General features: G+C 43.1%; 1 protein-coding gene and 1 non-coding gene across 6 annotated transcripts in view; one reads left to right on the forward strand and one right to left on the reverse strand.

Moving 5' to 3' along the window:
- Positions 1-25,757, reverse strand: part of FAT3 (FAT atypical cadherin 3) — an 801,654-nt gene that overhangs the window by 558,993 nt on the left and 216,904 nt on the right. The gene's annotated exons all lie outside the window — the stretch shown is intronic.
- LOC139180798 (U6 spliceosomal RNA) lies at positions 7,049-7,157 on the forward strand. The gene has a single exon (XR_011565051.1). It is a non-coding gene; the product is annotated as a U6 spliceosomal RNA (small nuclear RNA).

A 25,757-nucleotide genomic window follows, 5' to 3' on the forward strand; every position in this document is an offset into this window, starting at 1 on the left:
CTCCTTTCTCCAACTCAGTTAATTTCCCTTACAGGAAGACCTATAAAGTCCAGATGCCATCTGCAGCCATTCAATAAATATCCATGGACTGCCTGTCAGACACAGGGCAAGGCAGGATTTCCCTGTTGCAGAAACCAGTACTCGAGAAACCAAGCACCACACTTGGAGAGTTGGAGAACTCAGGTTTCTTATGCCGGTAGGCCCAGAGGAGTTAACACTCCAAGCTCTGAGCTCTGAACAAAGGGGTTACAGAGTTTTTATAGACAGACTCTAGTGGGCAACACTAGCTGCTAATAGGCTGGTTTAAACTAAGCAGTTTCACATGTATGGGAACAGCAGTCAAGACAGGGAGGGAGATGCCCGACCTTTACGCGGACAGGCATGATTAAGCAGGTTGGCAGGGGCTGGGTGACTGCAACGAGCAGGACAAGGGCGAGAGAGATAAGCTCCAGCTCCTAGTATTGTGAGTCCCCACTTTCTGAGACCACGTGAGCAAGCCGAGTTACAGAGGCAGAAAGAGCAGACAGTGATGTAAAACTTGAACTTTTCCTGTTCATCCCTAGCCACCAAGTCCCAGCAGCTCTCAGCAGCCATAACTGCCTGTCTGTGTGCCAGGCTCCTTGGCCCATCTTCAGAGTACTTTTGGCCTTTTGTCTCCTTCGCTGCACACCTTTCCACGGCCACTGTTAACACACTCGTCCACACGTGCACCCTGGTCCCAGCATCTCGCCGCAGCTTCGGGTCATGTATTCTTCTCCCCAACCCCAGGCGCCCTGCCAAGTTTCTCCTTATCAAAGACTGCATCCCTTCTTCTTAAAACTGCCACTGTTTGCAGATGACATGAAAACCCTAAAACTGGGACCAGAAAACCGCTAGAGCTCATTGATGAATTCGGTAAAGTTGCTGGATACAAAATTAATATATGGAAATCTGTTGCATTTCTATACATTGACAACAAAATATCAGAATGAGAAATTAGGGAAACAATCCCATTTGCCGTCTTGTCAAAAAGAATAAAATGCCTAGGAATAAATCCACCTCAGGAGGCAAATAACCTATATTCCCAAAACTATAAGACACTGATGAAAGAAGCTGAAGACCACACAAATGGAAAGATGTATTGTGTTCTTGGATTGCAAGAATGAGCATTGTCATAGTCACTATGCTTCCCAAGGCAGTCTACAGACTCAGTGCAATCCCTATCATATTACCAGCTGCACTGGTCACAGAATTAGAACCAAAAATTAAGGCTGCCCTGGGGAGCTGAAACAGTGAGGGGGGTCAGGGAAGCACAAGGCAGAGACGGGCGGGAATGGACCGGAAGTGTCAGGTGAAGGGGGCAGGGCATGAGCAGTTCCGGAAAGAGTGGGTGGAGACAGAGGGGGACACGCTGCTGGGACACAGCCAGGGCAGAGGTGCTCTTGATGAAGAGTCAATCACACATGATAAGAAAGGCCAAGGCCAAGGGGACAGAAAGGTGTATCACAAAGTGATCAAGTCACAGGCACAGCTCAAAGCTCTTCTGCTGCACTGGCTGGGGGACCCGACAAAGGCCACCTCCCTATCTCAAGTTCAGGATCTGCAGCTGTCAGACAGGAAGGAAAACCAGCACTTGGTGGGCAGCAGAGGCAACAGGCCGCATGAGAAGGTCTAGTGGGCTGACTGCAGGCTCCCCGGGGCCTGGTCCGCAGCCGTCGCCTCTCCCAGGCCGTCGTGCATCCCCGCGAGCCTGGAGAGCTGCCCGTCTCCAGTCTCTGTGGTTACAAAGGCACAAGGTGTGGCTGAGAGGAAAGGGACACTCAGCTTCAGTGTTTTGAGAGTGACTGTCACTCAATTAAATGCAAATACATTTTTAACCAAATGACAGTGTTTCAGAAAGCTTCCTCTTCAAGTCTGTTTGGAGACCAAAATTTAAGATCTCTAAAACTTGCTGATGTAAATTCCATAAACCCAAGTAAGCAGACAATTGCTCAGTTACCATACACATGGTCACTTGCCAATAAAACAGGAGGAAGCTAAAAAAAAAAAATGCAAATGCCTTATGCAGGCCTAGATGGCTTCAGCAACAGACTGAGAGGGACTCAACAGAGAATAAAACACCAAACTGAAACTTATTAATACAAAACCAGGCATCTTTTCTAATTAATTTTGCAGATAAGAGCTAAATAAATTAAAACTGAATATCTTCTTATCTAAAAAGTAGAAAATGATTTTGTTTAAATATCTAGGCTCTCAGCAATAAGAAAGTACTAAATAGCGAGCCACAAAATTAATGTAATTAAATTCAAAGTGATATTCAGATTACAACATTAAATGTGAAATTTGACTAAAACAACAACCGAAGCATTATTCTTCATGATATATTCAGATAAAATCATCTTATCTAAGCCTCAAAGAATGATCTGTTCATTCTTTTGAAAGACATATTTCTATTGAGTTATGCAATATCAATGGGCAGGCAAATTATCTGAGACAGAAAAACATCAGTTAATGGAAAAATGAGAAAGTTAATAAACGAAGTCAAACTGGGTATTTTATGAGCGCTGCTGAAAATACAATTCATAGAAGTAAAATACCACTGTTATGACTGAGCATAATAAACCGATTACTTGTCTTAAAGGCTATGTGTGATAGAAATCATTTAAATCAATTGAGTTACTGTTTCTTAGCAATTTGATAAAAAGGGAAAACAGTGTAACAGGGAGTCAAGTGCTCCTTTGGGAGGTGAAAAACAAGCCAGCTGGGTTTCTAAGTGTACCTTAATCTGTTTGTGTATTTTCCCCTTGTTTAAAAAAAAAAAAAAAAGACAGGAAAGATTTCCTAAATCAAGCTGCTAGAGTCCTGGAATTTGTAGAATTTAAATTATTATTACAGATTTGGTTACGATGGGTATTCTCTCTGTCCTCCAAGCCCCTTCGGAATTGAGAGGCTGATCACCACTCACTCTAACCTTGACTTCTGGAACTGTTGAATCCTTTGGGACCAGAACTCGGATGTGAAATCCCACTCACTGTGAAACTGGATGGAAAATGAGAACGGAGGCTCCAGAATATCTCCATGAACTAAGGCTGAGTGAAGCCATCCACGGGCAGTCTTGGTTCGGCTTTTCCCCACTGCATCCTTTATGAGCATCAAGCAGTGTTCACTTTGGGGAAGGCAGAAATCGTAATGCGCGGACTTACTGACAAGACCACTTCCTTTTCTTAATTGAAATGCAGTTGATTTGGGGGAATTCTCTGGTGTTCCAGTGGCTAAGTCTCTGTGCTCCAATGCAGGGGGCCTGGGATCGATCTCTGGTCAGCGAACTAGACCCCCGATGCTGCAACTGAGGGTTTACATGCCCTAACTAGAGGTTCCACATGCTGCAACCTGAAGACCCCTCACGCCACAGCTAAACACTGAAGATCTCACGTGCTACAGCCAAGACTCAGCACAGCCAAACAAATAAGCATTTTTTAAAAAAGAAAGAAAAGAAACATAGGGGATTTACAATGTGATGTTCATTCTAGACACACAGCAAAGCAACTGAGTTATGCATGCATGCGGTGCTGCTGGTTCTGGAGGTCTGTTCGCTCAGTCGCGTCTGACTCTGCTAACGCCATGGACGCAGCCTGCCAGGCTCCTCTGTGCATGGGATTCTCCAGGCAAGAATACTGGAGACTGGAGTGGGTGGCCATTTCCTTCTCCAATACACACAAATACATCTATTCTTTTTCAGATTCTTTTCCCTTACAGGTTCTTGTAAGATACTAAGTATAGTTCACTGTGTTAGATGGTAGGTTCTTGTTGGCTATCTATTTTATATGTAGTAGTGTGTGTATGTTAATCTAAGACTCTTCCTTTTACAATCTATAATTATTAATTAAATTATCCTCATAAATATTAAGCATCAATGATATCCTCAGGCAGGGTTCTGCAAACTTAAGAGTCAGAGAGTACATATTTTAAGCTTTGTGATTCAGAAGGTTTCTGTGGCAGCTATTCAACTGTGCCTTGTGTGGTAAAAGCTGTGTCCCATTAAAACTGAACAAAATCAGAACCTCCCTCCCTCCTCCCTTCCCAGCCCTCCCTCTCAAGGGGGAACAGACATATGTTTACCTGTGGCTGATTCATGTTGATGTACGGCAGAAATCAACACAATATTGTAAAGCAATTATCCTCCAAATAAATATAAATGAATAAATTTTTTAAAACCAACAAAATCAGGCAGCCAGCCTACAGGTTGGGCTTTGCTGACCACTGCTCTGACAATCAAATAAAGAAATAAAAATGAGCTTAAAATCTAAGTGAGCTTTCCATGTTTTTCTGCCTTGGACATCCTCAAGGAAACAATCTTTTTTATTATACAAGTTCCCCAAATTCTTTAAAGACTCTATGAGGTTACCCTTGAAAGATGGCAAGTTATCCCTTGAGTCAACTGTGATTCTGTCCTTTAGCTTGAGGGATGGCATAAAGTCTTCAAACAAATTAAAAAGAGTATACCTGAAATTGAATTGCTGGCTCCAAACTTGTACTTATCTCATTTAAGACTAGTCAGGGGCCTTGGCTTTTGTGACGGGTACACAGTTGAGATGAACAAATATACACCAGTAACAGCAGTCATAAAAATAAAGCATTAGAGAGGCAGAGAGTGAAATTCACCTTGGAAATCCATTCATGAAGATAAGCACTAACCCAACACACCTCGGGATTAAAGAAATCCAAGGTCTAAAAGAAATGTCATACAATCTTCCTATCTCTGCTTTATATCTTATTATTAATCTTCATGGGGATCTTCAGCTTTTTTAAGCCCCAAACTCTCTGCTTCAAGCACACTTTATAGTGGGATTAACACAAACTAGGGCCCCATGAACTTCCTGGATCTTTGTAGGTCAATATAAATATCCATCACCTGCAAGCTATACAAGGTTTTCCTAGAAGTCAGGTTGACTTAGCAATGTGCAAGCCCCTTCAACCAGAGGTCCCAACTTCTGGGGTCTAATCTGAAGTGGAGCTGATATAATAATAATAGAAATAAAGCACACAATAAACATAATGCACTTCAGTCATCCCGAAACCATCTAACCCCTGGTCCCTGGAAAAACTATCTTCCACAAAGCTAATCCCTTCCACAAAGCTAATTCCACAAAGCCAAAACGGTTGGGGACTGCTCGCTACCTTAAGCCACTTTTAAGAATGCTACATGGAAATGAACATAGCATTATACTATGAAATTTAAGAACATTTAACAGGAACTGAAATGTTAAGTGTTCATGAAAGCTGTTTTATCATTAAATGCTTATGTAAGGAAAATGAAATCCAGAAGTCATAATAAGGGTTCTGGTTTCCCAAGGAGTTTATATAGAGAACGCTAATAATTTAATATAGAATATGGAATGGGGAGGTGAGCAGGAAGCTTGCACTAAAGGGCTTTCAGATTTGGTGAATGTAAGTCAGAAGTCTCAAGTGGAGGGGGCCAGGGAGAGGCCAGAGCCTTCTCTGAACACTCCTTTGCTTTGCTGATAATTTCTGAAAACTAGAATGATGTTTGGCCAGGAGGTCCAAATATTAACAAATGTTTTCTTCCCCAAGCCGAGTGATTTCCTAAAAGCTGTAACAGGCACACCTATGTTTTGCAAAGACTGAAAGCACTCTAGTGTGGTGGTTCCAGCTCTGTTAGTAACACATACCGCAAAGGCAATTCCCAGCAAAGTTATATCAATAAAAACAAACAAATGGAATTTTGATTCAGAAAAGAACCTGAACACGTTCCCTAAGCAGACTACATTATGCATCTGTTACTGCAGGCGGGGATGAGCCCTCTTGGCTGGAGTGGTCCCCGGGGCAGCAGGGTCAGTAAGCCAATCAGATGCTTCCTGGGGACCTATAGGCACAAAGAGGCAGATGCTGCTCAAAGCTGCATCTTTGCCATGGCGTACGGTGCCTTCTGATGACGTGACGCACCCCATCACACACGGAGGGCGACTGAATTACAACAAGACACCAAGTCGAGGAGATGCTTGGTGGTGTTATAATGGACAAGTTTGTGTTCTCTGCTGGGGAGAGAGGAAGCTTGTTTAATTCTTTCACCGAAGCTGGTTATTGTTATAGTTATTCCTAAATATATTTTTAAGATAATTTATTTGTGGCTGTGCTGGGTCTCTGATGCTGCCTGGGCTTCTCTCGAGTCACAGCGTGGGCTTTGCAGGGCAGTGGCTTCTCTTGTGGAGTGCGGGCTCTGGGGATTGGGGTCTTCAGCAGTTGCAGCGCCCGGGCTCCAGCACATAGGTTTAATTGTGGTGTGCAGGCTTAGCTGCTCCAAGGCACGTGGGATCTTCCTGGATCAGGGACCGAACCCAAGTCTCCCGCATTGGCAGGCAGAGTCTTTATCACTGAGCCACCAGGGAGGCCCCTAAATATTATTTTTTAAAGTAATTGCTTCTCCAGCCTAGTAAATGGCTTCTTCAGGGTATGAGATTATCACTACATAAAATACATTTTACCAAGTAATCTAAAAGATATGGAATCGTATTATGGAATACAGTTATCCAGTATGAGGCAACTGTTGAGACACGTGAATTATTCTCCTTCATGTGTCAAACTATATTACAAGTTGTTTTGATAGGTAATGAGATCAGAGTTGGAAGGAGAATTTAGATAGACACACAAACAGCTAATTTTGATCAAGATGAAAGAGACTTTGCTAAGTGACATGCCCGAGGTGACACCCCCCATCGGTGACTGTAGAAAGGAGGCTAGAATTCTCATCTCGGAACCCCCGTGCACACCCACTCAACAGGTACACACGAGGCACCTGCTGGTCTAAGGGGAAAGCAGCTTCTAAACCTACTACTACGATTCCCTCTCCTAAATTTAAGGAAGACGGTTCTCACCTACATTTAAGAACAGCTATTGCTTAAGTATCCACAGGGAGCACCAGTGATACTCTATGCCATTGTTAATAGAGCCAGAATCTAGTGCTTCAGTTGGCTCTTTTTGTTTTCAATTTTATTTTATTTTTTTTAGATTCTGTAAGTCAATTCTTTCCCATCCAGAGTGGTTTAAAACTGTGTTTGCTTTGGCAGCACATACACTAACAAACTGGAATGATACAGAGAAGATTAGCATGGCCCCTGAACAAGGATGACATGCAAATTCATGAAGCATTATATATTCTTACTAGTGATTGCCAAGAGGGAGGCAGTGGTAGACAGTAAGAGTGGGAGTGTGGGGTTAGCAGATGCAAACTCTTACATATAGAGTGGATAAACAAGGTCCCACAGCATAACGCAGGAGGACTAGTCAATATTCTGTGATAAACCATAATGGAAAAGAATACATACATACATACATACATATACATACTACATGTATGTAACATATAATACATATATATATGTAAGCACACATATATATACATATATATATATATATGTATATATATATATATAACTGAGTCAATTTGCTTAAAGCGGCAGTTCAACACAACACTATAATCCAACTACAATTCAATAGAGATAAATTTAAAAGAAAAAAGACTAACTTATATAAGAATTCCCATCTATGCAACTCCACTCATGCTGTGTGGCTCTGTCCAGTATGTTCTCCATCATGTCTTTTCCTTTTCTGGTAAATTTCTCTCCTTCTGGTAACATGATTCAGGTATTATTTCCTTTCTGAACTCTTCTTTGAGTCACACATTCCTCCTGCAAAGTTGGTAATGACCTCTTTCATGCTCAGCTTTTACCTTAGCATTTCTGTGGCTACATTCACCCATCACACCCTTTGGTAGTTACTGGTTTACACATATGCCTTCCATATGATATCTTACAGAAGATCACAGTCCATTCTTTTCATTTTGCTAGTTCCAGAATCCAGCAAAGTATCTAAGCGATATCCAATATGTGTATTTTAATGCTGAAGAGTCGGACACAACTGAGCAACTGAACTGAACTGAATGCTGAATTTGAGAGTGGACAATTCAAAATCAAGTCCATGGAATGGGTTTAATTATCTAATGAGAAACACAAGCCAGCTGACAGCAAACTGTTCCCCATAGCTGTGACTTAGAAACGACTTTCATAATAGGTTAACAGTCTTAAAGTAGGAACTAAACTCAACTCAACAACAAAATCACCACCGTTTTGTAAGAACTATCAAAAGAGCAGGTTGTATGAAAGCAATGATGACTAGGAATTCATTTCTAAACTTGAAAAGGCAAACTAATCAAACGATTGTCTCAATAGCCTTTTTATCCTCTACTCCCTTGCTCCATCTCCAGGATCATTCTGCATGGCTGGTATTATCTAAGGCACACATCCAAGCTGCCTTGGCCAAATTTCCCTGACCGCTGCCTAACCTCCAGCATCTGTCCTGGTACCGACCCTCTGCTCCCACCAAAGGTCAGACACGTCCATCTTTCTCAGCAGGATGTGGACAGATCTGCACCTGTGAAGGATGTGGAGGAGCCCTGAGGAAGCATCTCTCCAGTTTCTGTGTGCTGGCCTCTGAACCGGGACCTGCTCAACAACAGTGCCTCGCAGGTGATCTCGCGCCTCACGGAAACCTCTTCTATCAGGTAGCATCTGGGGTGGGTTGCTAAAATGCTAATTGCTTTCAAGGGACTGGTGGCAACCATGTGAGCTGTTTATGTCACGAGCCAACTCAGTGTCCTGTACTGGATAAAACACTGATGAAGCTTAGCGATACCTGATCCAGGTGGCTCTGCCAGTGGTTTCTTACACACACTTAACAAAACAGCATGTTCATTTTCCCAAAGAAAGAAAAATGTAAAAGAAACTAATTCAAGGGTCATAGAAATTAATTATCATTAATGTTAACATGAAAAGTTAAACGGGTTTTAAGGAGTTCTGTCTGTGGGACGGTGGTTTGTTTAAAACACAACAAAGAAAAAAAAATCTTATACTGGAAGACAAATACATTGACCCACGTGGTTGTTTACACTGTTTCTCACCTTTCAAGTGGTAGAGGCGCAGACCTCCCCCGTGATCCAGCAGTTAAGAATCTGCCTGCCAAGGCAGGGGACACAGGTTCGATCCCCGGCCCGGGAAGATTCCACATGCCTTGGGGCAATTAAGCTTGTGTGCTCTTTGAGTCTGTGCTCCAGAGCCCGGGAACCAAAACGACTGAGCCCACGCCCTGCAAATACTGAAGCCCGTGTGCCCGAGAGTCCATGCTTCGCAACAAAAGAAGTCGCTGCGGTGAGCAGCCTGAGCACTGCAACCAGAGAAAGCCCACGTGCCGCAGAGAGGACCCAGTGCAGCCAAACACAAATAACACTTTTTAAAATTAAAAGCAAAGTGGTGGAGGTTATAACAAAGTATATTTCAGGGCATCACTTGGACCTTGCAAAGCCAATCAATGGTACCAGGGAAACCCCCAGAGTCAGTCCTAGACTTCAGATGCTTTGAACCACCTGCCTTGTGCCTAGTGGCATTTTTGTTCCTTTCTGACACTAGGTGTTCTTTCATTCAACCATTACAAGGCAGCATCTTCCTAAACCACAGTCATGGATGTATGAAGTGTGGAGCAAGATGCTCCAGTGAGACTCCACTCTTCGGAAACTGTGGCCAGCACAAGGGGAATAAAATATACTTCTGCTATTCCAGTGATGCAGGACAGATTAGCTAAGGGCCTGGGGCATCCGTTCCTACACCAGGGCTTCTGATTCTATGCCCATCCTGATTCAGACACGCCAAGAACACAGACACCCAGGAATGCAGGACCCAAGGCAAGCACAAAACTGAGAGGCTGGTCAATCTGTGGAGCGCGGTCAGCACTCACTGCTGAATAAATTAGATCAGACGAAAACATGTTTCAGAGCTGGGAAATGACAGGGTTATTCTAGGCTTATAATTTTACAAAGAGCACAAGTTAAACAGGCACCATGGTTCTTCATGCTGAAAGTGGCCAGAGGATCCATTTTCCCCTCACACATCAGGAAAAGCAAGTTTCGTATTTTTTTTTCAACTGGGAATGTTCAGAATCAAAGATGTCACTGCAAAAATATTAAAACACAAGCCACATTTATCCAAGTAAGCGTATTCTTTAGATTTTTTTAAAGCCCAGTTGCAAGAGGGTAGTATGTGGTGCTCTCCTGCTGAGAAAATTATGCCGTTGCTATATGCAGCTTTGCCAAATATGTTTCCAAGAAAGAGCATCATCTAAGCCCGTGTGTTGTATTTCTTGTAGGCGAAGAGATAGTGAAGAAATACAAAACTGATGCAATGCTTTAAAAAGGCAAAATAAGAAAAAACAGGCTAAAATTAAAATTTGATGAATGCAACTACATTTTATTTTGCAATGGAAAACTGCATATGCCAGAGAAATCACCCAGGGGGTCTAACTTTCTAATCAACATCAAGTATTTTGTATTGGCCAGAACACCAACCCAGGACGCATTTTTCTGCTTTGCTCAAAAAACAGCAGACTCTCACTTGTTCACTAGATCTGGGGGAGGTCTTGATTTCATTGTAGCTCCTAGTGCCCTGCGTAAGACTTAGGGGCCTGGGGGTGATGATCTCTGCCATCTTGTTTTTAGATGTGCATGCTAAGTCACTTCAGTCGTGTCCAACTCTTTGCGACCTCATGGACTGCAGCCCATCAGGCCGCTCTGTCCACGAGATTCTCCAGGCAAGAATACTGGAGTGAGTTGCCGTGCCCTCCTCCAAGGGATCTTCCCCACCCAAGGATCGAACCTGCATCTCTTATGTCTCCTACATTGGCAGGCAGATTCTGTACCATCAGCACCACCTGGGAAGCTGTGTTTCTAGATAAGTGATTTTCATATAAGCAAAATAACTCAAGACAAAGGCTAAGTATAGAAGACGAATAGGAAGGAGAAAGATAGATGATATCCCAGTGTGAAGCACAAGAATAAATTATGAGAACTGAGCATTACTCACTGAGTAGTGACGTCTCAAAGAAGCATGTGTCCAAGAGCCCTCTCAGACCTCCTTGCATAACACGCAAAGCAGACAGAGACGGCAGGTATGGCGTCCCCTGTTCCGATAGCAAAAAATGAAAGGATACCCTATGCCAACATCACCAAGATAATACACATAGGTCTCAGAGTTCCAGTGAGCCTGGGCCGTGAAAACGCCCTCTCCTCCGTGAAAGGCTCCATTGAGACTGGCCACACCTTCATCTCAGCTCTGCTAAGAACATTTATTTAGTCTTCAACGCTTTACAGACTCATGGGTCAGAAATTTTCCTCTCCTGCCTGTCAACATATATGGAAATAATGTTCTTGGTGAAAACTCAAATAACCATACAGAAAAGTGTCTTAAATTTTCAACTTGGTGCTATTCAGCAAACCCACCCACACTATTTCCTCTTTTCTTGCTTTTAGTTCAAGCAGGAAATGCTGAAATTCTAGACCTCCAGTCGTGTGTGAAGGGGCCTCTTATGGCAAGATACAGCACAGGAAAGCCCAACTCCGACTGAGGAGCTCTCCATAACGGATGTTTCCTTGTCCCCTACCCACAGAAACTTAAACAGGAGAGAGAGATAAGAACAGAGGTGCAGATGGACAAACATGTGGCACCACTGACCGACACCATCTCAGGATTCTAGGACTAGAAGAACAAATGACCGTGGTGGCTTAAAGGCACATATGAGATCCAAGAGACAGTCCACAGAAGTAATAACTGTCATCTGTTAATCACCGCCTGTGTTCTTTTATGCACACTAACCACTTGATCGCCACATGGCTTATGCTGATATCATGCAAGATGGATCCTATTGTTCCCATTGTACCGATGAAGACAGGCCACTGGGCTGACTGTCTGGACTTTTGCCCCAATAAATGTGTTTTCAAACCCAGAGGGCTCCTTTGCTGACTTTAAAAACTGCATAGGTTCATACTGTGGGAGTTCAACTTTTACTTTGTTAAGACAACATAAGAAGTTAAAAAAGTTTTTTTTTTTGACCTTTGCTAATCACATGAGTTTTGAGTAAGCTCTGGGAGTTAGTGATGGGCAGGGAAGCCTGGTGTGCTGCAGTCCATGAGGTCGCAAAGAATCGGACACAACTGAGTCCCTAAACAAACTGAATTATACTTAAATAAGTTAGGAAAAAAAGAAAAGCATTTTCATTTATATGTAGAAATCATGATCACTATTGAGTCTGCAGACAAAGGCCAGGACATACATGGAGCTAAGATTCCACGTAATCAATCCCAAGTTCCCCATGAATCCAAGGACAGTGTGTTAAAAACACTGCCCCATACTCTCTTATTTCTGTAGGTAAATTCTCACAAAGAAAAAATAATATGTGGGACTCAAGATATTCATCCACTTTGCTCACTGAGCCAGAGACCTCAACCAGCACCAGGTATAATTTGGGTCTTTGTAACTTTGGAGAAATATGGAAAATTTGAGGAAAGCCCAGACAAGAGCAATGAAAATGATAAAAGGGCTAGAAGGTAGGAGAAAAGGCTGACGAACAAGGATTAATTAGCCTGGTGAAGAAAAGGCAGTGGGGAACTTAATATTCTCCTTGAAATATAGCAAAGGCTGCTATACAAAATATGATCACCATGATTCACAATTCCACTGAGAATGAAGACAGAGGAAACAGCCTTATGGAAAAGCACGACGAATATAGATTAAGTATAAAATAAATCTTTCATTCTAAGAGTTGGAGGCACTAAAATAGACGATGTCTTGAGGACTTTGCAAATTTTGCCTTCCTGCAATGCCTACTCATGTTCTGTCTTCTCCTCTTGCTCAATTTAAATACCACCTCCCCCACGAAACCCCAAGTCTCTCTTTATACACAGAATATTTCTCAAATTATAGCGAGCACCAGTAACACCTGGAGGGATTATTAAAATACTGATTCCTGGGCCCCATCCCCAGAATAGGTTTGGAGGGGGCCAATGAAACTGCCCGTCTAACAAGCTGCAGATCAGAAGACACACTTCCAGAAGTGATGACCTAGATGCAGCCTCTCCCTACTTCAGGTCTCATAAAAACACATCTACTTCTCTGGGCAACTGTCACTGTTCTCATACAAGGCAGCGCTAGTGGTGAAGAATCTGCCTACTGATGCAGGAGACATAAGAGGCGCGGGTTCAATACCTGGGTTGATCCCTGGGTCAGGAAGGAGGAGGAGGGCATGGCAACCCACTCCAGCATTCTTGCCTGGAGAATCCCATGGACAGAAGAGCCTGGCAGGCTAAAGTTGTAGGGTCACAAAGAGTCGGATACAACTTAGCACACGCACACATGGCAGCTAATGTACTTTTCTATTAAACTTTGGTCTGATTCAACTTTGAACTTTCTACAGTACCTAGCACACTGTGAACAGCATGCACGCCCTAATACCACCCTTCACTGTTCCCTTAAAAGTGGGTCATTCTATGAAATAATGGCATTGGCAGGAACATGGATGGACCTAGAAATGATCATATAAGTGAACTAAGTCCAGCAGAGAAAGCCAAATATTATATGGTATCACTTACACGTGGAACCTAAAAACATAATACAAACCAGCTTGTGAAACAGAGACAAACTCACAGACACAGAAAAAGTTATGGCTACACAAGGAGAAGGGGGAGGAGGAAGGATAAATTAGGAGATGGAGTTAACATATACACACTACTATATATAAGATAGATAAGCAACATGGATTTATTGTATAGCACATGGAACTATATTCAATATCCAGCAATAACCTATAATGGAAAAAAATCTGAAGCTATAAACCTGAAGCTAAAACAATATTGTAAACCCACTATAGTTAAACAAATGTGTTGAAAAAGTGTATCATTCTGACTTTGTAACTTGCCTAGAGGTTTTCCTAGCTTCATTTCTCGTGTATTATTTTTTCCTGTTTCTTTGCCTAAGTGACTCCACAGGGTTAACAGCTTCCAATCTATGCACATGAAATTCTCACATATACCAACTGTATCTAACATTCAATATCAAGAAAAAAATCTAGTGTGATATATGAAAATTTCCTTCTGATAAGGTTAATTTTTTCTCTGAGTTTTGGCTTATGTCCTCAAGACTATATTCCAAGAAAACAGCAGGAAAGGAGACATGTTTTTAATTTATTATTTATTTTGCCTGGTTCTGGCAGGAAAGGCAGGGAGGCCAACGAGCAAATGAGGACCTAGCATGTCTGAAATCATGCTGGTTGCAGCTGAAGTACAGGTCAGAAATTGATCTGGAAAGTTACTCAATAAACTCCCCCTCCTGTGCATCAGCTAAGAATTAAATGCAAAACAAATGACACAAGAATTAACACAGCAGCAAAAATATGGACCCCCTGCCCTAATGGAAAAAGTGGGGACATGCCTCTTAGGCTTCAGGTTAACTCAAGTTGATTCAACAAATCTCAGATTATATGCCCAGCAACTGGGTCATCATATCATAATCTCTCAGATGTCTCAACAGCATGGTTGAAGCTCCACTCTTCCCTTAAACCAGTTCCAGTGATTATTCACACACACACACACACACACACACACACACACACACACACACTACAAAGAGTTCTACTACAGTAAAGTTTTAAATGGCCACAAAAAGCAATTAGCATGTAGGTGAATAAGCCAGGACAGAACACAGTAAAAAGGATTTCTGGATTTGTGGAATCTCTAAGCTGCAGTACATCTGATGACAACAAACAAAAATTCACAGAGCACCTTACACAGAGCAGATAAGACTCATAATCCTAAAAAGGATCCTCAGGTAAAAACAATCTAAAAATTGGACTTGCTTTTATTCCCTATATCTTGACCCTTGCTTCTTCCATGCATTTTTTCTTTTCCTAGAATGCATGCTCTTCGTTACTTCTTACCAGTGAGTAGATAAACCAATGCAACAGCACAATTTAGCAGTCAAAAACTGATGTTCATTCCACTCGACTTCATTTAGGGAAATTCAAGGTCTATTATCCCAACTGCCAGCACAGAACACTGTCTGAGACAGGCAAAACATGAAAGAAAATTAAAAATCCGAGTCCACTCCAATGAAGAACCATAGCAAGAAGTGACTCTGAGCTGCATGTGCTGGTCTGCAGGCACACCAGCTCATAACCGTGAAATATGGTCATTATCTCATGTAACTGATCTAATTTTGTACTCAATGCCCTAATATAATGGGTTTCTTTTGAATATCAAACACCAGGACTGGGACCAAAAATTGATAATAACTTGACAGCACTTTCAAGCACAGCTTATTTTCCTTCCACTTGTCACAGTAAGTAGCACCAACTGACAACTACTCCATAGGCTGGATGAATGAAAGGAGACGCATTTGTTGAGCTGAGGAAATGCCACTGATAAACTACAGCAGAGGACTGATAATAGCTCATTAGAGGGCTTAATACGCAGGCACAAACAGCACGTTTAACGAAAATCTACAAAGGTACTGGAATGTAGCTGGCGTAACACTAGATGAATTTTTTTCTTTAGTACAAAGAAAGGAAGGGGAAAATATGCTTATCTCTTTAAGAATATCAAGGTTCAGGCTGTAAGATTTGTGTTTATAAATGTGTGTGTGTGTGTGTGTGTGTGTGTGTGTGAATGCCTGCAGACGTGCTAAGCTGCTTCAGTCATGTTGACTTGTGTGACCTATGGACTGAGGCCTGCCAGGCTTCTCTGTCATGGGATTTTCCAGGCAAGAATAATACTGGAGTGGGTTGCCAGGCCCTCCTCCAGGGGATCTTCCTAACCTAGGGATCGAACCTGCATCTCATGTCTCCTGCATTGGCAGGCAGTTTTTTTTAACCACTAGTGCCAACTGGGAACTCCATATATATATCAGATCAGATCAGATCAGATCAATTGCTCAGTCGTGTCCGACTCTTTGCGACCCCATGAATCGCAGCACGCCAGGCCTCCCTGTCCATCACCAACTCCCGGAATTCACTCAGACTCACGTCCATCGAGTCAGTGATGTCATCCAGCCATCTCATCCTCTGTCGTCCCCTTCTCCTCTTGCCCCCAATCCCTCCCAGCATCAGAATCTTTTCCAATGAGTCAACTCTTCGCATGAGGTGGCCAAAGTACTGGAGTTTCAGCTTCAGCATTATTTCCTCCAAAGAAATCCCAGGGCTGATCTCCTTCAGAATGGACTGGTTGGATCTCCTTGCAGTCCAAGGGACTCTCAAGAGTCTTCTCCAACATCACAGTTCGAAAGCATCAATTCTTCGGCGCTAAGCCGTCTTCACAGTCCAACTCTCACATCCATACGTGACCACAGGAAAAACCATAGCCGTGACTAGACGAACCTTTGTTGGCAAAGTGATGTCTCTGCTTTTGAATATGCTACCTAGGTTGGTCATAACTTTGCTTCCAAGGAGTAAGCATCTTTTAATCACATGGCTGCAGTCACCATCTGCAGTGACTCACTGCTCTGGGCTCAACTGTGTGTCCCCATATATATACGAAAATTTCATTAAATCAGGTTAACAAAGAAAGTGAATATACTGGGGTGACATTTATTAACATCAGTGCTAAAATCAGGAATAACAATTATATGTAACACTTGGCGGCTGCTCCTGCTACTAAGTCACTTCAGTCGTGTCCGACCCTGTTTGACCCCATAGACGGCAGCCACCAGGCTCCCCCGTCCCTGGGATTCTCCAGGCAAGAACACTGGAGTGAGTTGCCATTTCCCTCTCCAATGAATGAAAGTGAAAAAGTCAAAGTGAAGTCACTCAGTCGTGTCCGACTCCTAGCGACCCCATGGACTGCAGCCCACCAGGCTCCTCCATCCATGGGATTTTCCAGGCAAGAACACTTGCCTAGAGGAATTTAATTTCAAATACAACAAGAAGAAAGCCCAGAAAAAAACAGGGACTCTTTTCTCAGGAGACTTATTTGCAGAGCAGGAAATAAAAACAACACTTTTATACATAATGTTTAATTCATTAACAGTTGACAGGATTATTAAAGAAAAATATTTAAAGATGGGCATACTTTTAAGATGGAGTCCTGCTGAAAATGATTCCATTTTATTTTCTCATCAAAGAAAGGCCTTAGCCTAATCCCATAATTTGAAAGAATAGAATTAAAGTCACTCTCTCATTTACTCAAGTCATTAAAAATGCCTTCCTGAGCCTCATGATTCCACAATTTCCATTGGTGTTAATGTATTTGCTAATCCTCTCATTTTCTCAACAACACCACTTATTCCAGTTGTCACACGTTCTGCATTGAATCCCTGCTTCTGAAGATTTTTCTGCTCCCCTAGAATATGATGCACTGATTACCGAAAGGGGCATCCACACCAAAAGTCTGCCTATAACCCTGGAGCCCAGCCTGATGAGGGAGAGAAGCACGCAGTCCCAGTGGACACAGTGGTAAGGGCAGGGGAGGGCTGGCTTCTGGCGAGTGCTCCCTACACACCCTGCCCCGGACAACATCTCTCAGCTACTGATAGATCCAACTCAATCTCTCGACTCAGGCTGTGGTTCTTGCTCCCCTAGCACATGGAGTTAGGAGAATTGGACTCAGAGAACCTAAGCAGCCAGCCAGGGTGGATACAGCTAAGCAGAGAAAGCACTGCAAGCTGTCCCACTGGCCTGGGCTCAACTGTGTCCCCCAAAGTCATAGGTTGAAGCCCCAACCCACCAAAGCGTGTGTACTGGAGACAGGGCCTTGCAGGAGGTAATTAGGATGCAATGAGGTTATGAGCACCGCACCCGGATCCAACAGGGCTGGTGTCCTTATAAGGTGAGACGTGAGCGAGCCACCTCTCCTCCCCCGTGGCCCCTGCCACTTCATCCTCTCTCCATCTCTCTCGGTGAACACTCATAGGGAAAATGCACATGAGGACAGGGCCATCGAACAAGCCAGGAAAAGAGCTCTCAGCAGAGACTGAAGCCTGCCTGAACCTTGATCTTGGACTTTCCAGCCTCCAGGGTTCTGAGATAATAAATTTCTGTTCTTTAAGGCCTCCAGTCTGTGGAATATTGTTACAGCAGCTCCAGCTGGCTAAGACACTTGGTTTAAAGCTCTCCCTTGCCACGTTGCCTCATGGGATACAAAGGTTCATTCCCCCTCAATTTCTACAGCAGAAGCCTCCTTCTGATCCCCTTGGACTTTCATTGTCTCCTTATTAGCTACATCCATATGAATGAAATAGATGATTCTGTAGGAGGCTCATCATAATTTAACAGGAATTAATGCCCTCTTATTATAAAAGACCCAACAAGCCGTTGCTTCACAATCAGCCACAACTGGAATTAATTCGTGTCAGATGAACATCAAGAAAAATCCATTTATGACCCTGAAGTCATGAAATTTAGCATAATTACACATGCTCTTGTTTGGGTAATTTTTTCTCTCCTCATTAAATTAAGGGTCTACATTCGATTTCAATCTGATCAGTCCTGACTAGTTGTATGTCTGTAATCAAGGGCATTTCCTCTCAAATCAACCCAGCGTTTTGCAGGCAAACTGAACTACAAGCATGAACAGAAGCCAAGGTACTGACTATTGAAAACTCAGAAGGTAACACTTTACCGACAGCAGAGAATCTCACTCTTACTATTTATTCATGCTTTCCCTCAACAACTATTTATCGAGTACCTATTAAGCACGAGGCAGTGTTCTGGGTATTTGGGAGACATATGAAGTAATAGGGGAGGAGGAAATGGCAACGCCCTCCAGTATTCTTGCCTAGAAAATCCCATGGAAGGAGGAATCTGGCGGGCTACAGTCCACGGGGTCACAGAGAGTCGGACACGACTGAGCACGATGAAGTAATAGCCCGTGAGCATCGTTCTGAGAAGCTCTAGAGCACGTGCCTGCCTTTCTTTTCACCTCTGTATCCTCGACTCTTCAACAGCACCCAACACTTGGTATCTGTTCCATCATCCAATGAATAAACACGTTTTTTCAAAAAGAATCCTTTTAGTGTTACCAGTCAATCTCCATCTCCCTATCTTTCTCTCTTAAACCTACTCTGCCCCTTTTACTCTCTTGCAATATCGCCTAACTAATTTTTCTAGCAAATAAAATCATCTGGTTTAAGCCTGAACAGAGAGACTTCCCTTGAGGCAGGTCTCTGGCAGGTAGAATAATTGTCATCTTCAGAAAAGTTCAGTCTTCCAGGGTCTCTTTCTCTAATTATCTCCAGAGGTCAAGCCTTCTAAGATAGTAGGGGAAAATTTCTTCAGTCATTAACTTGACAATGTCATGAAAAAACAGAGGCCTCTCCTGGGTCTGTAGGGTAGATTCGTCGGTTGTCCGGGAAAAGGGCACAGATCTGGAGAATCTGTTGCTGCCTAGAAGGATGTGTCTGTCTAATCCACGTTGGCAACTTCGGGTGCCAGGGACCCAGAGGCACCTGGAATTCGCCCACTGGGAGCTACTAGGATGTGCTGTTCCTGGTTCCCAGAAAGGGACTGAAATTAGTGCCCCTCCAGGCCAGGCTCATGGAGCCCATGACTGTAAAGACTCCACGTAAGTTATCTTTCCCTTTGGAAAAAATTCTAGAAGTCTGTGCAGTCTGCACAGCTTTCCGGCCAGCAAATTAATCATGTGCATAAAGCAAAGAAATCAGATTATGTTTGGGGAAATCAGATGCTGTTCCCTTGGTTACTCTAATTTAGGAAGCACTAAGGTATTTATTTAAGAAAGGGAACAATTAGCTACAAAATAATTTTTAAGGATCCCTTATGTGCTAAATATACAATTAGAAACGAAGTATTTAAACTGTTACTAAAATATGGTTTTATCAGGGACTGGGGTAACACAAGGAATAAGAAATAAAATAGCTCTTTTTCTCTAGATTACTAACTCCTGAAACAATTTCTCAAAGAACAAGACAATCTCCATAGAAACATTAAGACGGAGTCATAGAATGTATGGCTCAAATGATAAAAGAGAGGCCTTTTAAAAATTCTGCTGTTGCCACACTAAAAGGAAGAAATTGAGCTCTCAGTGGTGCCTGGGTAGGATATATAAGAAGCCATATATAAATCAAGCAGCATGTATGCATGAACCAAAGCATGAACCAAAGCATGAGGCTTTTTTTTAACTGCTTTTACAATAACAAGTCATATTTAAAGTGTCAAGATTACATCCTAAAAGAGTCAAAGTTTTCATGACTTTAATTAAGTCATGAAATAGGAAAAGCTCAAACTGATTTTGCAAAAAGCAAAATGTTACTGGTCGTAGAAAATTTTAAATATTTGCAAACTGCCTACGAATAGAAAATTTGTGGCCACTCCCATTTCCTACTTTCTCTACCCAACTAAATGCATACTTTTTTGAAAAGTTCTCCAATTAGTTCAAAGATGTCAATGTATAAATAAATGGGAGCCTCATTCTCATGCCATCCCTTGCGTGCATGTGTCTGTGGGTTTGGTTGTGCTGTCCAACTCTTTGCAACCCTGTGGACTGCAGCCAGCCAGGATCCTCAGTCCATGGAATTCTCCAGGCAAGAATACTGGAGTGGGTTGCCATGCCCTCCTCCAGGGGATCTTCCCAACCCAGGGATGGAACTTGAGTCTCTTATGTCTCCTGCGTGGCAGCTCGGTTCTTTACCACTAGCGCCACCTGGGAAGCCCATCCTTTGATACCACTCAAAAGAAGACTGGATGAGAGCATGATATTGAGAAAGTTCGTCCCAAATAATACGACCTCTTTTAACAGGGTTTGAGAGGCTCTGCTGCCGTGAATGTCACATACCGCCCCTGGATGTACCTCAAGATCGTTTTGCTTCTCTGAAGCACCACAGGAAGGCATTAGGAAGGAATCCTGCACGATCAGAATGATATATGTAAACTTGGGGAAAACAGAAGCAACCTCTACACTTGGAAGTGAAGGATCTGTCAAACAGGAGAGTTCTGCTTGGGAAGAAATGGCCATGAGAACACAGGAAGCAGCAGTAAATAAGAGATGTATTAGGACAAGTGCCAGTAAGGCAGCCTCACCTACTGGCCATGCTGGGCTCAGAGGCCATGACCCACACGCAGAGGGATCAAGCTGGGACCAAATGCAGAGGGAAGACCTCCAAATTCACCAGAGCTCACTGAGGAACGGGGCTGAGGACCTGACAGAGATAAATTGTCTATTCTAGCCATCCAGGATAGTTTACCTGGGATGAGATTCTTCCCATTCTTTGCTATTCTTTCTCCTGCCTGACAAAATTAATCACTCCCCGCTCGGTGCCTCCCTTCCCCAGTCATACCGTCCACCAGGACAGCACCTGTTGCAGAGCATTTCAGTTACAGACACATCTGTCTTTTCAGTTGCAAAGCTCCTTGAAAGCATGAGTTGCATCCTTTTAACCCTTGTACTCTGGAATAATGGCAGAGAGATTAATACAGAATCAATGCTTGATGAGATGGTTAGATAACATCACGACTCAATGGACATGAATCTGAGCAAACCCTGGGGAGCACTGAAGGACAGGGAAGCCTGTCATGCTACAGTCCATGGCGTTGCGAAGATTAGGACAACACTTAGCAAATGGACAACAACAATTTGCTACAAGGAAAAACAAATGAATAAATTCATAGATAAAAGTTCCAAAACCTTTAGCTGCTTTTCTTTATAGGATAAAATTCATTACCAATATTTCCCATACTTATCTTCCACCACTCCTTAATGCAAACTCTTTCTTCTCACTGCAGCAGACTGACCTACATGGACCCACACCTTCCCACCTCTAAACCTTTAATAACAGACTAGAACATTCTTACAGATCTGCTCTACCTCTGAAAATGGCAACTCCAAATTGGAAGGTCTAGTTCAAATCTAACTCTTTTATTTTGCCATCTTAGATGTTATCCCCAGCTTTCATCTCTAAACATCTACTGTTCTGCTGGTCTGTAATGTCCACAATCACATGTTGCAGTGAATCGTATTTAGCGTGCTTCTTCTGGGAGCCTATGTTCCAAAAGGCAACCCTCCTTTTTATGGAATAAGCAGGAGTGGGAGTGGCTAAAGGAAACACAGATAGTCAGTGAGAAACCTAGAAGCAGAACAATTTAAGACGACGGTGAGGGTGGGGGACTTAGAAGACTGGGTAAAGCAGAGAAGATGCAAGACCTCGAATAGGGGACCGCTGTAATGTGACATCGTGCTCAGCTACCACAGTCTGTTTCTACTTCTTGCCATTAAGGTGTTCTTTTCCCCTCCACCCTCATCAACTCTTTTTGTCTTTGCTCAGAAACAGAAGAGTGGATGGGGAGCTTAGGCTCTGAATTATGCATCTTACTCACCCATTAATAGCTATGTGAGTGAAGTCGCTCAGTCGTGTCCAACTCTTTGCGACCCCATGAACTGTAGCCTACCAGGTTCTTCCATCCATGGGATTTTCCAAGCAAGAATACTGGAGTGGGCTGCCATTTCCTTCTCCAGGAGATCTTCCGGACCCAGGGATTGAACCCAGGTCTCCTGCATTGTAGGCAGATGCTTTACCGTCTGAGCCACCAGGGAAGTCTATTAATAGCTATATGACTGAGAAAATTACTTAACTAACCCCTTTAATCTGTTAACCAGTTTTTTTAGTTGATAGATATCTTAGTGTTGCACTATCTCCTAGGAGAAATACTTCTTAGACATAATATATTTTTGTAGATTATACTGCTGGGTTCAGTTGCTAATAATTTACTTGGGATTTTCACATTTATATTTGCAAGTGAGAGTTACCCACACTTTTATTTCTTAGGTTTATCCAGTTTTGGTAAAAACGTTAACCTTATAAAACAAAGTGTGCCATCTGCTTCACTCCCCATCCCCACTTTTTAAAAGTTCCTAGAAGATTTTGAATAGAATAGAGATTATATACTACTTGAAAGTTAGGTGAGCTTGATGTAAGACTATGGGTCAGTATCTTGGTGGTGCAGGGAAGGTTGGGTGGAAGTGGGAAGAGAGGGAAAGAGTTCTGATTTCTGATTTTACTGTTTTATGCTCACCCCACTCTTCCCAACTTCCTTTAAGATCTTCTCTTTGTTGCGGTTTCTTGCAGTTTGAAAATGACATGTATCAGTTCAGTTCAGTTCAGTCGCTAAGTCGTGTCCGACTCTTTGCGACCCCATGAATCGCAGCACGTGAGGCCTCCCTGTCCATCAACAACTCCTGGAGTTCACAGACTCACATCCATCGAGTCAGTGATGCCATCCAGCCATCTTATCCTCTGTCGTCCCCTCCTCCTCCTGCCCCCAATCCCTCCCAGCATCAGAGTCTTTTCCAATGAGTCAACTCTTTGCATGAGGTGGCCAAAGTTCTAGAGTTTCAGCTTTAGCATCATTCCTTCCAAAGAAATCCCAGGGCTGATCTCCTTCAGAATGGACTGGTTGGATCTCCCTGCAGTCCAAAGGACTCTCAAGAGTCTTCTCCAACACCACAGTTCAAAACCATCAATTCTTCGGTGCTCAGCCTTCTTCACAGTCCAACTCTCACATCCATACATGACCACAGGAAAAACCATAGCCTTGACTAGACGGACCTTTGTTTGCAAAGTAATGTCTCTGCTTTTCAATATGTTGTCTAGGTTGGTCATAACTTTCCTTCCAAGGAGTAAGTGTCTTTTAATTTCATGGCTGCAGTCACCATCTGTAGTGATTTTGGAGCCCAGAAAAATAAAGTCTGACACTGTTTCCACTGTTTCCCCATCTATTTCCCATGAAGTGATGGGACCGGATGCCATGATCTTTGTTTTCTGAATGTTGAGCTTTAAGCCAACTTTTTCACTCTCCATTTTCACTTTCATCAAGAGGCTTTTGAGTTCCTCTTCACTTTCTGCCATAAGGGTGGTGTCATCTGCATATCTGAGGTTATTGATATTTCTCCCGACAATCTTGATTCCAGCTTGTGTTTCTTCCAGTCCAGCATTTCTCATGATGTACTCTGCATATAAGTTAAATAAGCAGGGTGACAATATACAGCCTTGATGTACTCCTTTTCCTATTTGGAACCAGTCTATTGTTCCAGGTATAGGTGTGGGCTTTTGGTATTTGTCTGGTTGTTGGTTAGTTGATTACCTGGTATTTATCCTGCTTGACATTCTCTGAGCTACCTGGGTCTCTTGGTTTGTGTCTGTCATTAATTTTGGAACATTCTCAACCATCATTACTTCAAATATTTCTTCTGCCCTATTGTTTGTCTCTTCTGCTGCTCATAAAAGAAACATTGTATCTTTTATACTATCCTACCCTTCTTGGAGGTTGTGTTTGTCTTTTTCCCCCACTCTTTTTCCTCTTTACATTTCAGTTTTGGAAGTTTTATTGACTTACTTTAAAATTCACTTATTCTTTTTGTTTAGTGATGTTAAACCTACCTATGAATCTATCACAGGCATTTTTTGTTTCTGTTATCATTTTTTTGTATCATTCCATCATAGCTCAGTTGGTAAAGAATCTGCCTGCAATGCAGGAGACCCTGGTTCAATTCCTGGGTCAGGAAGTTGCCCTGGAGAAGGGATAGGCTACCCACTCCAGTAATCTTCGGCTTCCCTGGTGGCTCAGTTGGTAAAGAATCTGCCTGCAATGTGGGAGATCTGGGTTTGATCCTTGGGTTGGGGAGATTCCCTGGAGAAGGGAAAACTACCCATTCCAGTATTCTTGCCTGTAGAATTTCATGGACTATACAGTCCATGGGGTCACAAAGAATCAGACACGACTGAGCAACTTTCACTTCTCTGCTGACATTAACCGCATGGGTTTGTATTTTGTCTATTTTTTTCACTAGAGCCTTTAACATATTAACCATAATTATTTTAAATTTTTTGATCATTGCAAAATCCATGTCATATCTGGGCCTTGTTCTGATGAATGTTTGTCTCATCAGAATGTACGCGTGTATGCACACACACGTGTGCATGTGTGTGAGTATGAGAGAAAATTTTTTCTTGCCTTTCGGAATGATAATTTCTTACTGAAAGCAAGACGTGGAACATAGAATGATAGTTATTGAAAGAAACGGGACTTTAGTGTGAGAATCTGTATTAATCTGGCGAGGAGAGAAGCTGTGTTTCATGTTTGGTGTAGCTGCTGGGTACCCGAGTCTTCAGATCCCTGCGCTGGGTGTCCCCGTCCCTCCTCTCTGGGCGTGTGGACTTCCCTGTTTACTGTTTCTCAGAGAGAGCCCGTGTTTCGTGTTCTCTTCAGCGTTACTCCACTAGTATTCCTACTGGAGGCTGGCTAGTGCAGGGGCAGGGTGTAGGGGAAAGGAGTGTCCTCAGACGCGCTCCTGTGTCTCAGGCTGGTGAGCCTGTCTCAGGGCTCTGCCTTCTGTCCCCTTCCAGGAGCAGAGGCCTATTTCTCGCCTCTCTCCTCCTAATCGTCTTCCTGGCTGTAACATTTCCAGTCTCTTTCCTCAAATTCCCTCCCCTGTTGACTACGGCTTATATCAGGCTGTTGGAACATTCTGGCCAGCCCACTATTCCTCTTCCCTGAGGTGAGGGGAGAGGCCTGGGGCAGCTGGAGCGGGGCCAGTTCTCCTTGCTCATCTGGGATAAGGTGTCAGAACTGCCCTCTGGAAAAGCCCTCACCGCTGAAGAGCAGACCTGTGTAAAGGAGAAGGGCCTGGGCAGAGCCCCTTTATTGCACCCGTTCCCTTCCCAAGACCATGAGGGGCACTTTCCAGTGTCCTCTTCCTAAGCACTAGGTAGGTTCCAGAGGTGTGGGTGTGTGTGCTCAGTCACTTCAGTTTTGTCTTAACTCTTCGGACCCCATGGGCTGTAGCCTGCCAGGCTCCTCTGTCTATGGGATTCTCCAAGGAAGAATATTAGAGTGGGTTGCTAAGCCCTCCTCCAGGGGAGCTTGCTGGCCTAGTGATCGAACTC

This window comes from Bos indicus, chromosome 29 (assembly GCF_029378745.1).
Source record: "Bos indicus isolate NIAB-ARS_2022 breed Sahiwal x Tharparkar chromosome 29, NIAB-ARS_B.indTharparkar_mat_pri_1.0, whole genome shotgun sequence".
NCBI lineage: Eukaryota > Metazoa > Chordata > Mammalia > Artiodactyla > Bovidae > Bos > Bos indicus.